General features: G+C 36.2%; 1 protein-coding gene across 14 annotated transcripts in view; it reads left to right on the plus strand.

Annotated features, from left to right (window-relative positions):
- The window catches only part of dlg2 (discs, large homolog 2 (Drosophila)), a 420,832-nt gene that overhangs the window by 356,202 nt on the left and 50,463 nt on the right, over positions 1–14,167 (plus strand). The window contains exon 1 of one of the 14 annotated variants that reach the window (XM_056466782.1): positions 10,025–10,078. The exons of the other annotated variants lie outside the window; for them this stretch is intronic. The gene's annotated coding sequence lies outside the window, so the exon portion shown is untranslated. Of the gene's footprint in view, positions 1–10,024; positions 10,079–14,167 lie in introns of those variants that run through there. 14 annotated transcript variants of the gene reach the window in all.

Below are 14,167 nucleotides of genomic sequence, written 5' to 3' on the forward strand. Positions count from 1 at the left end.
AGTATGTTAATGCACCAAAAGCTAGCACACATGAATTAAACACAAAGTGAGTCTTTTGGGTTAAAATGGCAGGTCAGGTTTAGGTCAGTAGCCATGCTTGTCTTCTACTGCACTGGTCTCTGTCTCTGCTTCTCTCTCCTGATCCTCCTGTACTTCTCCTTCCCCAAACTACCTGCTGCCCCCTGCTGAAACAACACACCCTTGCTGAAGCAATCAGATCACACTCACAGAATGGCTGCATGTTTGCCCACTCACAAACACTGACTGCTTTTGCTCGTAGCAGTTTGCTAAACTGCTTTAATTTTTTAATTTAAAGATTTTTTTTATATAATCTATTCTGTGAACCGTAACGTACCACGTACACCATAATTGTATTTACACTTAAAATAAAATTCCTTGTCATCATTTACTTAGCCTTCACTTATCACACCTGTTTGAGTTTCTTTTTTCTTATGAACACAAAAGAAGATATTTTGAAAATGTTGGTAACTAATAACCATCAACTTCCATTGTTTTTCCTGCTATGGATGTAAGTGGTTACCAGTTTCTTACTTTCATCTTCAGAATATCTTGTTTTGTGTTAAAAAGTAACTCATAAAGGACTAGGAACCACTTGAGGGTGAGTAAATTATGGGTATATTTAAATTTTTAGGTGAACTATCCCTTTAGGTCACACTTAAAAGGGTAGTTCACCCAAATTTATTTTGCCGACACCTTCAGGTCATCCAACTGACCTTTTTTTCCTCAGTAGAACATCGAGGATGAGCGGATTAAAATAATCAAAACAAAGACAGCGTTCCAGCGCGTAACAGACAATTTCAAAGCAGAATAACTGTCTTCAGCAAAAAAATAAATCAACAAGAGTGTTCACTTAGCATGTTTCTTAAATATCTGCAAACATATCATGGTATTTTTTTAATCCTTTATATGAGTCAAAACCTTACATACAGCACCTTTAAATTATATATGTTAATATTGAGCTTTAGCAGATGGAGGCTTTGTTAGGGATGCTGTGAAACCACAAGAATCAATTCTCCTGGCATTAAAAATTCATTCTACTGGCAATTTTCTCCTTTTACAAATGCTGCACAGCCACTATGCAAACGTGTTTAGTATAGATGTTTTGTGGACTTTAAAATAATTCGGAGGTGCTTTGATAGTCAGCCTTATGAGTATTTAGTCATAGAGCTGTGGTTCCAACTAGGCTGATCTTTTTCTCTGTGGCTCCATCCAATTCCCCTGATGCTCTCTGAATCGATTCTGGGGAGGTAGAGCTCATTAAGGTGCAGAGGTAAATGCAAGCTTGCACTTTCTGCAGGGGGTTTTGTGGGACTGCTGAGGTGGGCTTTCATCATCAGTAACTCCCCCTTGCAATACGACAACCTCGCAGTGTTACTACAAAAAAAAAAGTGTGAATCCAAGAATACTGATGATGGATTGATAATCGAGAAAAATCACTGAGTTTGAGCTTTTTGCAGTCCGTCTGTCAGATCAAAACTAGATTCTCTTCTGCACAGGAACTGTTTATAGATCTATGCATGTCAATGGTTACATCCTATACAGCTGAAGTCAGAATTATTCGCCCCCCTTTGATTTTCTTTTTTTTACTTTTTTAAATATTTCCCAAATGATGTTTAACAGAGCAAGGAAATTTTCACGGTATGTCTGATAATATTTTTTCTTCTGAAGAAAGTCTTTTTTGTTTCATTTCGGCTAGAATAAAAGCAGTTAAAAAATTTTAAGCACCATTTTAAGGTTAAAATTATTAACCCCTTTAAGCATTTTTTTTTCAATAGTCTACAGAACAAACCATCATTATACAATAACTTACCTAATTACCCTAACCTGCCTAGTTATCTTAATTAACCTAGTTAAGCCTTCAAATGTCACTTTAATCTGTATTGAAGTGTTTTGAAAAATATCTAGTCAAATATTATTTACTGTCATCAAGGCAAAGATAAAATAATTCAGTTATTAGAAATGAGTTGTTAAAACTATTATGTTTAGAAATGTGTTGAAAAAATCTCTCCGTTAAACAGAAATTAGGGGAAAAATAAACAGGGGGTTTAATAATTCAGGGGGGCTAATAATTCTGACTTCAAATGTATATATTATTTTATTTATTAAACTGTTTTATTAAATTGTTTATCTACAGTCCTGTGAGTCTTTTATCTAAAACATTTTTATTTAGGTAATAATGCTTGCATTTTGAGTGTCATTTGTTCATTTAAGGAAGCTAATTAGGTTCCTTAAATGTTTTAAGAGGAAATTGTTACTAAAGACTAAGGGGAAATACTTAATGGCAGCATTAAATTTCTTTAGTTGATTTTTTTTTTCTCTCCTTGCAACCCAACTTTTACTAAGGATACCCTTAAGCTTTAAACTGGGGGATATTTTGGTTAAGGACTTTCATGCAAACGAGCCCTGCACTGTCCTGCCACATCTATTGTAAATGACGTCACTTGCAGAGGAAGCATGGGTGCCTGAGAGTGCAAGCCTTGGAGTGCAAGTGCAAATCTGCAGCCAGACCCTTCTCTCTTTCGGTCCTGACTCTCTATGGTCAATAAATGCATTGTATAAATATGTTACTTTTTAAAAATGTTTTATGGATTTGTAAGTTTTATAAACTTACAGGACTTTATTATTTTCATTTTTAAATGCTGTATATATTTAGTATATCAACTGTTTATTAAATAAAATCAGGAAAATTCGATTTTTTAACCTTAGATAATAAGGCTACAGTCTATATCCTCCATACAGGTGAAGAGAAGGTGAGGTCAGGCAGCATTAGTAGCTTGTTGTACCATCTCTGGGAAACATAATTGCATGCTGTTTTATCAGCGTGCCCTCGGGTTCAGCAAACACTTCCTGAACCTCGGTAATTTCAGGCTAGAGCTTAGTAATAGGCTATACACTGATACTCACACAGATCCATATACTGTGCTGATTGACAGACCATCCTCTCTTCAAGCAGAAAATGAACAGATTGCGGTAATTTGTTTGTAGCTTTCAGCAGCATCACTACTAAAACACTTTAATGGCTGTCCCTCAGTGCTGGGTGGCTGGAAAATCATGCATATCCTCTCAGAACACACTGCAGTTTTTAGCTGGCATTTTGAAACAGAGAACAATAGGGCTTGAAAAGGTTTTTCAGAACTGGCATTTTCATTCGTATGAGTATGTGCGCGTGCTTCTGTTAGTGTGGCGTTCTGAGAAACAAGATTGAAGGTGCTTTTAGGACACCAGCACGCTAAGATAACACACACACAAATGCACATTTACCTATATAAATATAAATGAGGAATTTCTTCAGACTTTTGTTGTTTTATGTAGAATAGACTGCAAAACTCACTCACTTTCCTTTGGATTATTTCCATATCACCACAGCGGAATGAACCACCAATTAATCTTGCATATGTTTTACTGGCGGATGCCCTTCCAACCATAACCCAACACTTAGAATACACCCTCAGTGCTGGGAAACACCCACACACTCTTAGGGGAGCAATGTAGAGAAACATAATATAAACATAAGTTTAACAATATAAGTATAGATAGATAGATAGATAGATAGATAGATAGATAGATAGATAGATAGATAGATAGATAGATAGATAGATAGATAGATAGATAGATAGATAGATAGATAGATAGATAGAATCTTTATATTTTGATGTAACCAGATATTAATTGATCTAACACACTGATTATTCTGGTTTTCATCTAATGTCTTTATGTTTGTGTGTGAAAGAGCTGGCAGTCTGAAGCTAACAGGCCATTAATCATTTAGCTCTATCAATGAGCATTTTACTGTAATAGTGTGTGTCCCGTCTGATTTATGCCTGACCTCTGCTCTGCTCCATCTCATCCTTTCTAATGAAGCCCAAACATCTGAAGACCTTCCACGGAGAATGAATCTTCCACAGTAGATGGTTTTATTGTTCTGACAGATTGAACCAGGATTTGCGGCGTTACTAATTTAAAGGGCAACATTCATAGAAAGGGATTTTGTGGCAGAATGTGGTTTAGAATATTTATAATCAACTTCTGTCTGTTTTGTCATGGAGTGTATAAAAATTAATTAGTTTAACCTTCCAAGATGTTAGTTTTTAAGGTCACTAAGGGTATCTCTCCTTCTGTGGGGACTATTCTTAATTGTGCTGTCAGTCATGTCATCTGAACGCCTATTAACTTTAGTGCAAAACTTGTCCTGGACATGAATTATACATCAAATCATGCAGCTTTGTGAGGAGCGGTGTGCTACATTTGTGCAATCAGACTCACAAATTTCCACCTGGCAGGTGAGGAAAAGCTAATCCCACAGAGTTTAACAAAGACGTACATACAGTAGAAACCAGAATATCATAAAGACAACACCCTAGCATATTACATATTGTGTTTTTCACCCTAGGTTATTATAGTTTTGCATTTTTAAATGAGGTTTTTATTCATTCATTCATTCATTTTCTTTTGACTTAGTCACTTTATTTATCAGGAGTCGCCACATCGGCATGAACCACCAACTATTCCGGCATATGTTTTACACAGCGAATGCCCCTTCGGCTGCAACCTAGTACTGGGAAACACCCATACACTCTCACATTCACACACACACACAAACACACTCATACACTACGGCCAATTTAGTTAATCCAATTCACTTATACTGAATGTCTTTGGACTGTGGAGGAGAGAACATGGGGAGAATGTGCTAACTCCACACAGAAATGCCTCCTGGCCCAGCCGGGACTCAAACCAGTGACCTTCTTGCTGTGAGGCAACAGTGCTAACCACTGAGCCACCGTGCTGCCGAGTTTTATTTTAACACTATTTTAATGTTTTATTAAATTTTCAGTTTATAGTTTTAGTTTCATGATTGGTTTTGTTAGTTTTAGTTTAGTTTTTATTTCGGAAACATATTTCGTTTTTATATTTTCTTAAAATTTGGCTTAAACAAAATCAAATATGCAGCCACTGATTTGATTTCATTTTACTGACAATGATGTATTGTATGTATTGTATTGTAAGTGTATAATGTATTATTTTTTACTGTTAAATTTGTTACAAATTCCTGCCCAGGGACTACAGATGTAAATTAGCTTTATAGTTAACTCTGGCACAACATGTCATGTTGTACATTGTCCCTGTATAAATAAAAAAAAAAAACTGACACCCTAAGCTTATTAGCATTGCTTCCAAAGTGCTCAGCAGCCATATTTAAATAAAATTGTAGCGCTTCATACCGAAACTAAGTACTGAATCTTTTTTTATCGATATTGACAATGGTGTTCAGTCTATAAATACTGATATTGATTTTATCGCCCAGCCCTACTTACTTAGCGCATCTATGAACATGATTGCTGCTGGAAGCCCGTAGGATGTAATGAAGATAAAAACTCCCATAATTCCACAGCTCAGTCATGGCACCTTTGTTTGTTGTGAATATGCGCCCTCTAGATGTGGATATTATATACTGTGCCTTTAAAGACATCCTGTACATCACCCCATGTTTTGGGGTGATAACAGTGGATATTGAATGTTAGTTCATTAACATTAAGCCTTCTAATAATGATTTGCGTAAAAAAGGAATGAGAATTTTTCCCATCTTTAAAGAGCTCGAGAATTTAAAGCTGCAGATGATGAAACTGCACACGCTTAAGTAAACAGAACATCATCATCTGCTGATGTGGTTGGTAGCTATCATTACAATGATATTATTTTTATTGTTCTTGGCTGAACAGGCTTTTTATCTCAGCACTGCAGTCTGTGTACAGTAGCATTATTTTAGCTAAAAGCTTGCACACACACTCGCTGACGCATTACAGATGACGCTGGCTTAATTTACAGTTTTTCTTCCCTGGAAATGTCACAGTGCCAGTTGTGTAGCTCACACATTGTGATTGTACCTGCTGGCGCAGTGATGCTCTTTTCCCCTGCTGCGGGTAGAGCTGTATTTGGCATGTTGAAGTCACTGCACAGCAGCTAATGAGACTACACAAGCTGTCCTCTATTAACTGAAAGCACCTCAATGCAGACTGACGTGTGTGTGTGCGCGTGCGTGCGTGCACGTGCGTGTGTGCGCATGTGTGCGTGTGCGTGCGTGTGTGTGTGTGTGTGTGTGTGTGTGTGTTGTTGCGCAAGGACGTCTGTCAGCCTGGATGTGTCCGACTGCATGCACACCAATACTAGACCAACATTCATTATGGTGAATGCAGCTATATGCACAGAATCAAGACAAATGTTTTGAATACACTGGTTTTGCCATTCTTGTGGTGTTATATCAGAATTGTACTTATGCATATCTGAATGTTCATCTTTTTTATCTGTCTCTGGATGTGTGGTAATCCATCATCCCAAATAACCTGTAATTTTCCTCGAATCCCTGTTTGAAATGTAGGTATGAGAGAGAGAGAGCTTTTCGTCTGTCTACAAGATTCCATGTGCAGTAGATCTTTAAAGGAGAAGGTGTCTTTTTTTGTGAATTACAGTAGCAGCTGAAAAGTGGCTTAGGGTGTGGCAGGTTTGATTTGATTAACTCCGTCTTTACATTGTTTTCTATATGTTTCTAAGCAATGCAAACAAATGCCGGTGTGCATAATCCCACACAAAACAATGTTTACAGTTCTAAAAGATGCTGCATGGCATGACACTTTGTGCTTTAGGGTGCTTTCACACTAGCACTTTTGGTCCGCGCCTGGGTTGAATTGACGTCAGAGTACGGTACATTTAGCTAGTGTGAACGTGTCCTCTGAACTCGGGTGCACACCCGTGAACTGTACCCGAGTCCACCTGAAAGAGGTGGTCTGGGGTAAGGTTTGTGCAAACTCTGGTATGGTTCACTTCTGATATGAATGCAATCATACCAAATAACAAAAACCATTTTCATCATCATGTGTGTTTGTCTGAGTATCATCTACCTTGACAATAGGCAGGACTGGTTCAGTGCAAACATTGATAAATTCTGCTTGTCTCCACCAAAAACGACTTCTGCAGACATCGCGTGATGTTCTGAAAGTTTTTTATAAATTTATGTATATATTTTTGGCGGCAGATAGACACAAGTGGTTCTCTGTAATTTGGCTTTGATAACAAAACCAAAAGATTCAGTAAAAGCAGAATGATCATGATATGCATACATCTCCATTTTGGTGCTTTGTTTTTGTGGCCATCACCTAGCAACAGCTGTACACAAAACAGCAGCTTGATGATGCAAGCATACCAGGGTTCAGAAGGAAAAAAGGCAGTGGGGGGACTACCGCCAAGGGGGGACTATTGAACTTGGGTTCGAATGAGGCATTCGGACCAAGTGTGAAAGCACCCTTAGTGTGGTTCCTTTAAATAAGCATGAACATTGCCGTCTGAACCTTATGGCCCGTTTCCGCTGAGTGGTAGAGTACGGTTCGGTTTGGTACGCTTTTATGGCCGTTTCCACTGTCAATGGGTACCTAAAAGTGAACCGTACGTACCACTTTTTGGTAAGGGTACCTAGCACGAAAAAAGGGTACCAATAGGCGGAGCAAGATGCACAGCTGAACGCTATTGGTTTACAGAGATACCTCACTCACAGAAGCAGGAGAATGAAAACAAAGAAAGCGCCATTTTTAAATACACAGCAGAGACATTACACTGTAATAATATATACATATAATAACAAGCCATGGTCAATCCGAGCTCAAACAAACCTTGCTGTCGTTTTGGTGAACAGCCACAAAGCCAAGAAGAACAAAATCTCCCGCGTCCTGTTGTTGTTTACCAGCCCGTCTAAAAGTGCAAGCGGTTTCACTTTCTCCAGAGAGCTCGCCGCACGTCTAGATTTGAAATAACAAACTTTTTGAGCTCATATTAATAACGCGCGTGTGATTATTGAGCTTTTGACATTCGATCCTTACAGAAACCAAGAGTGAAGCGCGAAAAACAAAGGAGAAGCCAGAAAAAACAGCAGCAAATGATGCTTCTGCAACATAAAATATGAACAAACTACCATGTTTAACTGTTATCATCACCTTTTGGACTATTATGAACTTGGAATGATGGAATTACTTTCTAACAAGAGGTTACATGTGCTGGTGAAGATTAAAGATACAGATGAGAGGTTTGCCATGACTGTAGGCTATATGTTTTGTGTTGTTTTTGAAGCCGAATAAGGACTAAATGTATGTTGTGTGTAGTTTTTCTGTAATTGATAACATATCGGAGACTGTAAGGGTCTATATGTGTTCATATACATTGCATTTATTTATTTTATATAATCGTTATATAGACGTTACAATAGGCTATTTCGCACCATCATTGATCTGCAGTTATAATCAAATCGTGTTCATAAAAAGGTTAGTAATGAACATTTATACACAAGTATTTATATGTATTTATGTACCCTTTTGGCAGTGGAAATGCAAAGTGACCCGTACCGACCCATACCGCACTGTACCTCTCAGTGGAAACAGGCCATTAGTGTGCTACAAACAATTGGACCAAGATCATTGTATAAAGATGTGTCTCAGTCTGCTTCCAGATCATTTAAGTTTAACTGAAAATTAACTGAAAACTATAATGTAAAAAAAATGGCTGCCTACTTTTTTTGTTGTTGTTGTTGATTCAACTGAACATTTTTTTAGTCCTACAGACTAAAAATATTAGGTTCAACTTTGTATTACTAAAAAAAAAAAATAGTTAACCTAAATAACAGATTAAAATTGGTCAAAATAACAAAAACATTTGCTGTTGGTGTTAAATATATATTCATAAAAATATATATTCATAAAAATATACATTTTCAAATAGGGGGGTACTCATTTATGTTATGCACTGTATATACTGTGTGTGTTTATGTGCATATACATACATATATATATATAGATGTGTGCGTGTGTGAGTGTGTAATAAATTAATATTTTTATGAATATAGTAATATTTTCATGAATATAGTAATATAGAATATAGTATATAATAAGTATAACCTATATATTTTGGCAAGATATATTTGAACAAAGCAGATATAATAAAGACACATAGTTATTACAATAATATTTTAGTCCTAGAACATCTTTAGAAAAAGATACATACATAGTTTTGTTTCTCTTTATTTTTCTTTTTTATATTTTTATGAAATATTTGGTCTCTATCATAAAAATTGGGGTGTACTAATTATTTTTTGTTTTTGCTAGTCTTTTGTTAGATTAATTCCTGATTTGGCTTCAGTGCTAACTAAACTAATGTATATGCACAAATATATTACTATTAAGCTTTCTATAATAATGTGAATTTAAAAGAGAGATCTATGGGGGATGTACTCATATATGCTGAGCTCTGTTTATTCCCAGGGGTATGAGAATTCTCTGGCTTGACTGTATAATAGAATGCAAGCAGATCCATTTCTGACATTGGTCATATACAGTTTTTGTATTGTTCATTTATCGCTCATTATTGTTATTTTTTTCTAGCTCTAACATCTTTTCAATTTTTTTTTAAATCTACCCTTATCATGTAGCTCCAATAGTATGCCTTTATGCCTCATTTGAATCTATCTGTATTTCTCTTCAACATTCTACATCTGTACAGTATGAAAAAGCAACCTCTGAGCTTATTTCCTCAGTGAGACTCTTTGCTTACGCTTGTCGAACTGTATTTTTATCCTGGTGTATTTACCTTTCCATCCCCCTCCAGTGGTCAGTAGTTAATAATCAATCTTTTTCTCAATTCCCATATGTTTACTTCACAAGGCGGATTCCCTTCATATGCTTGTGAAATCCGCAGCGCATTCAAAAGCTGAGATATTCGCCGGATTTGTGGCTTGTTTACCTTAAAGCGAGCTAATACGCTGCAGATTGAAAACACAAAGCCGACATCAAGAGAGAAAATCCAGCATGGCTTTTGATCTGGACTAGCTCGTGGGGAGGGAGGGGCTTTAAGGCACCAGACTCCGCCCACTGTGGAGCTCCATCCAATGGCAACAGGTCTGGAGGAGAGCTTGTGTGTATGTGAGAGAGGAAAGAGGGTGTCAGTGTGTGCGTGTGTGTGTAGGGAGCGGTCAGTCTCTCTCTCTCTCTCTCGCTGCTGCAGTCTGTGAGCATCCTCAGGAGTGAGACTCTCTTTTTATTCTCTCTGTCATTCATTCACACTTATTTTCATTATGTTTTCTTCCAGTAGCCTCGCGTTATTCATGTGTTGCTGATCCTTTTCTGTTAGTGACAGTGTGTTTGCAAGCACGTGTGGTTTGTGTGCTTGTGTGTGTTCATAAAGCGTGTCTTCAAGGTTTTATTTGGTCTGTTAATGTATGCTATGTTTATTTAAAAGTCCAGTGCATGATATTGGGATTTTTAACACTGTCTGGACAACTTACAGAGCGAATTGCTTTCACTGCTTGAACTTTTTTAACTTATGGAATAATCCTGATGGTGTTCCTGATCTTCTGTGTGTTCAGCAGTCTCTTTTCATTTGAGTGGATTTGTTCGGGATGACTGCATTTCTCGCTGCGGGATTGTTTTGGGTTTTCTACTTTATCCTCCGTCTGAGCTTTGCTGCACTCTGAGAATCTTTAATCTGCTTCCCTCTCTTTTCTTCTGCATCTTTTTGTTAAATTTGAATTGTTTAGAGATTTTCTGTGTGTGTGTGTGTTTTTTTAAGTAACATTGAGGCCGTTTGAGGAAAAGGTAGAGCTCGTTTTCCAAAAAGGTGGGAGTGATTTGAATAATCCTGTATACTGTATTTTTGGCTGGAAGGAAGTGCGGATATATTTTTCTTGCTGCTGATTGCAGCATCATAATAATTGTCCTTGATCTTGCTCTCCCGGCCTGAGGCTTAATGACAAAATTTACTTGTCATCTGACCTTTGAGTTCCTGCAAGGGCAGCGAAAGACTCTCGAGTTAGCCAAATTCCTCAACTGAACCTTTTCAGATCCTTATGCTCATTTAAAGCAATTGTCAGATCATCTCCTTGATTGGTGGTTCGGTTCAGTTATTTGCATTTTATAGACCAAATTTCTTTCTTATGCTTGTGGAATCCAAAGCTGAGATGTTCGCTGCATTTGGCTTGTTTACCTTTAAGCGAGCTAATACGATGCAGACTGAAAACGCAAAGCTGACACCAAGACAGAAAATCCAAATGGATTTTTCATCTGTGAAAACAACTGAATGAAAAAGCAAGGCAAAAAGGAGATGAATCATCTGTATCGGGTTGCTCAGGTGTAGTACGTTCTGTGTTGGGTCTGTCACGCTGGTGTGGTTGGTTTAATGGTGTTCAGGCTAGACTCTGGGGCATTGCTGTTGCTGTTGCTGCTCCTGCGAACTCTACTGTAGTTCAACACTCAGTGCATGTGTGTGTATACAGTTAAAGTCAGAATTATTAGCCCCCCCCTGTTTATCTTTCCCCCAATTTATGTTTAACGGAGAGAAGATTTTTTTTTCAACACATTTCTAAACATAATAGTTTTAATAACTGATTTATTTTATCTTTGCCATGATGACAGTAAATAATATTTTACTAGATATTTTTCAAGACACTTCTATACAGCTTAAAGTGACATTTATCTAGGTTAATTTGGTAAACTTGGCAGGTTAGGGTAATTAGGCAAGTTATTCTTTAACAATGGTTTGTTCTGGAGACTATCTAAAAATATATAGCTTAAAGGGTCTAATAATTTTAACCTTAAAGTTTTTTAAAAAATAACAACAAACAAATAAAACAAATAAGACTTTCTCCAGAAGAAAAAATATTATCAGATACACTGTGAAAATTTCCTTGCTCTGTTAAACATTATTTGGGAAATATTTAAAAAAGAAAAGAAAAAAAGAAAGGGTGGGCTAATAACTCAGACTTCAACTGTATGTATGTGTTTGCGTTGGTCTCAGCAGTAGCCAGAGCAGATGTAATTCTCTGCTGAAACAGGCTTGAGGTGTGCAGCTCCCTCAACATGCTGTGCACTACGCTTTTTCAGAAAAAAAAGGTGTAATGCAGCGTTACCTTTTTATCCCTAAAGTGTGCATATCGCTGCTTTAAAGGTTGTTATTAGTACTTAACATGTCAAATATGCATGCATGGATGGTCCATGTTAGTAGCTTTTGCAAAGCTAGCACCTCAAAGACAAGTTTTTTTTACATTTTTGTTTTCTGAGTGTAGATTATGAGGGAAATATGCTTCTTTCAGCTCAAAATCTGTTCATAAACAGTGATAATTATTATTTCGGTAATTATTGACATTTGAATTCTTTTACAAATATATTAAGTTCTGTTTAATCTAGGAAAGATTTGTTCAACACATTTTTAAACATAAGATTTATTATTTTTTTAAAATAAGCAATAGCTTTTGTCTTTGCCATGTTGACAGTACATTCTAGTGACTTTGCTAGATGCTAGTAAGTAGGTAAATAAGTAAATACTTTATTGTCCTTGACAGGGAATTTGTTATGGGCATCATATTGTTGCAGACATTCCATAAAAACAAACAATAAAAACAATACAAAATACAGTATTTACAATAGTTGTAATGCTAATTAAGATAATCTCTTGTTAAGTAAACCCACTGAAACTGGTACAAAAGGTTTCTTATATCTGTTTAAACTATGCTTAAGGACTCTATATCTCCTAGAGGGAAGCAGTTCATAATGTGGAAACAAAAAATGAGTTGAATCATTCAGAATCCTTTCCACTTAATTGACTCAATTCTCATATAAAACTTGAGAATTAAAATATTCATCATGCCCAACAATTTTCCATCCTGTCTTTAAGAGATGCATCAACTTAGATTTACACTGTACAGATAGGTTGCCAGACCACACTGTGATACCATACCTGACAATGCTTTCAAGAACAGCTTTATAAAACAACATCATAAGCTGCTTGTTAACTCCAAAAAGACGTAACCTCCGTAAAAAATACATTCTCTGGTATAAACAAGAGCAAACCCACTCTGTGTGTTTTCCATGTAAAAGAACTGTCAATGTATATGCCCAAGTACTTATAGATCTCTGACTGAGTAATAGGATGATCGTGTGCATCCATTTGACGATGGTCACCTATACACTTTGGGTCAAATACCATCGCTTCAGTTTTCTTAGTATTTTTTTTTAGCTTATTTTATTTTAGTATTCAGCTTAAAGTGCAATTCAAGAGCTTAACTACACTGTAAAAATATCTGTTAATTAACAGTTTCTGTATTTTGTGATTCACACGTGTTTTATGTTGATTTACGGTTGTCAATTGCATTGTGGGACTTAGATCTCTGCTATGTCGACTTCTGATGTTGAAAATTCAACTCAACAGTTTAACAAAGTGACTTTTATTGACATTTTAGTAGTTTGAAATAATATATAAAGAAATAAGTCTGCAAAATAATAGAAAATGTACTGGCAATTTATTACAAAGTTTTTGTACCGTGATATGCAACACCAACACAGACAATACAGTGTAGGTTAAACTATTAGAAACGTTAATAAAACTCACTTTTCGAACTTTTTAAGTTTAAAAGTTGTTGGAAGAAAGATCAAGATCCCATAATGTAATTCAAAAGCATAAATAAATGGAGAGAAATAAAAACATGAATCACAAAATATGTAAACTTACGGATATTTTTTACAGCTTAGGTATTTTGGTTACTAAGACAGTCGTAACACATCATTGGTTTGTTCTGTAGCCAATTGAAAAAGGGGCTTACTCTGTGAAAAAATGTGGGGGAAATGTGGAAAAATGTCCTTGCTCGGTTAAACAGCACTTGGGAATTATTTGAGTAAGAATACAAATTTCACAGAAAGGCTAATTATTTCATCTTCAACTGTATAAACAGCAAAAGATCTCTTGAAAATCCTCAGTATTTACAATTTACAGTTATGTATATGAGTAAAACAATGCCTACTGATGACAATTCTTTCAAAATTGAAAACAAACTGGCTTAAAATATTAAGAAGGTGTCTTGTTTATATTTTCAGACATGTTTAGATTAATTTTTACAGCCGATTCTAATGTTATCACTCGATTGAATAGGCATTATCAGTGGTTATCAGCTGATAGATATGGGCTATTAGGGGCCTACTGGAAGGTTGTAATCATCCAGAGATAGATCACATATGGAAAGTTAACGAGAATTATTATTTATTAAATTTCCTATTAAATGTATTTTATTAACATCTACCCCTACCTTAACCCTAAACCCAGCCGTCACAGTAATGTAAAAACA

This window comes from Danio aesculapii, chromosome 10 (assembly GCF_903798145.1).
Source record: "Danio aesculapii chromosome 10, fDanAes4.1, whole genome shotgun sequence".
NCBI lineage: Eukaryota > Metazoa > Chordata > Actinopteri > Cypriniformes > Danionidae > Danio > Danio aesculapii.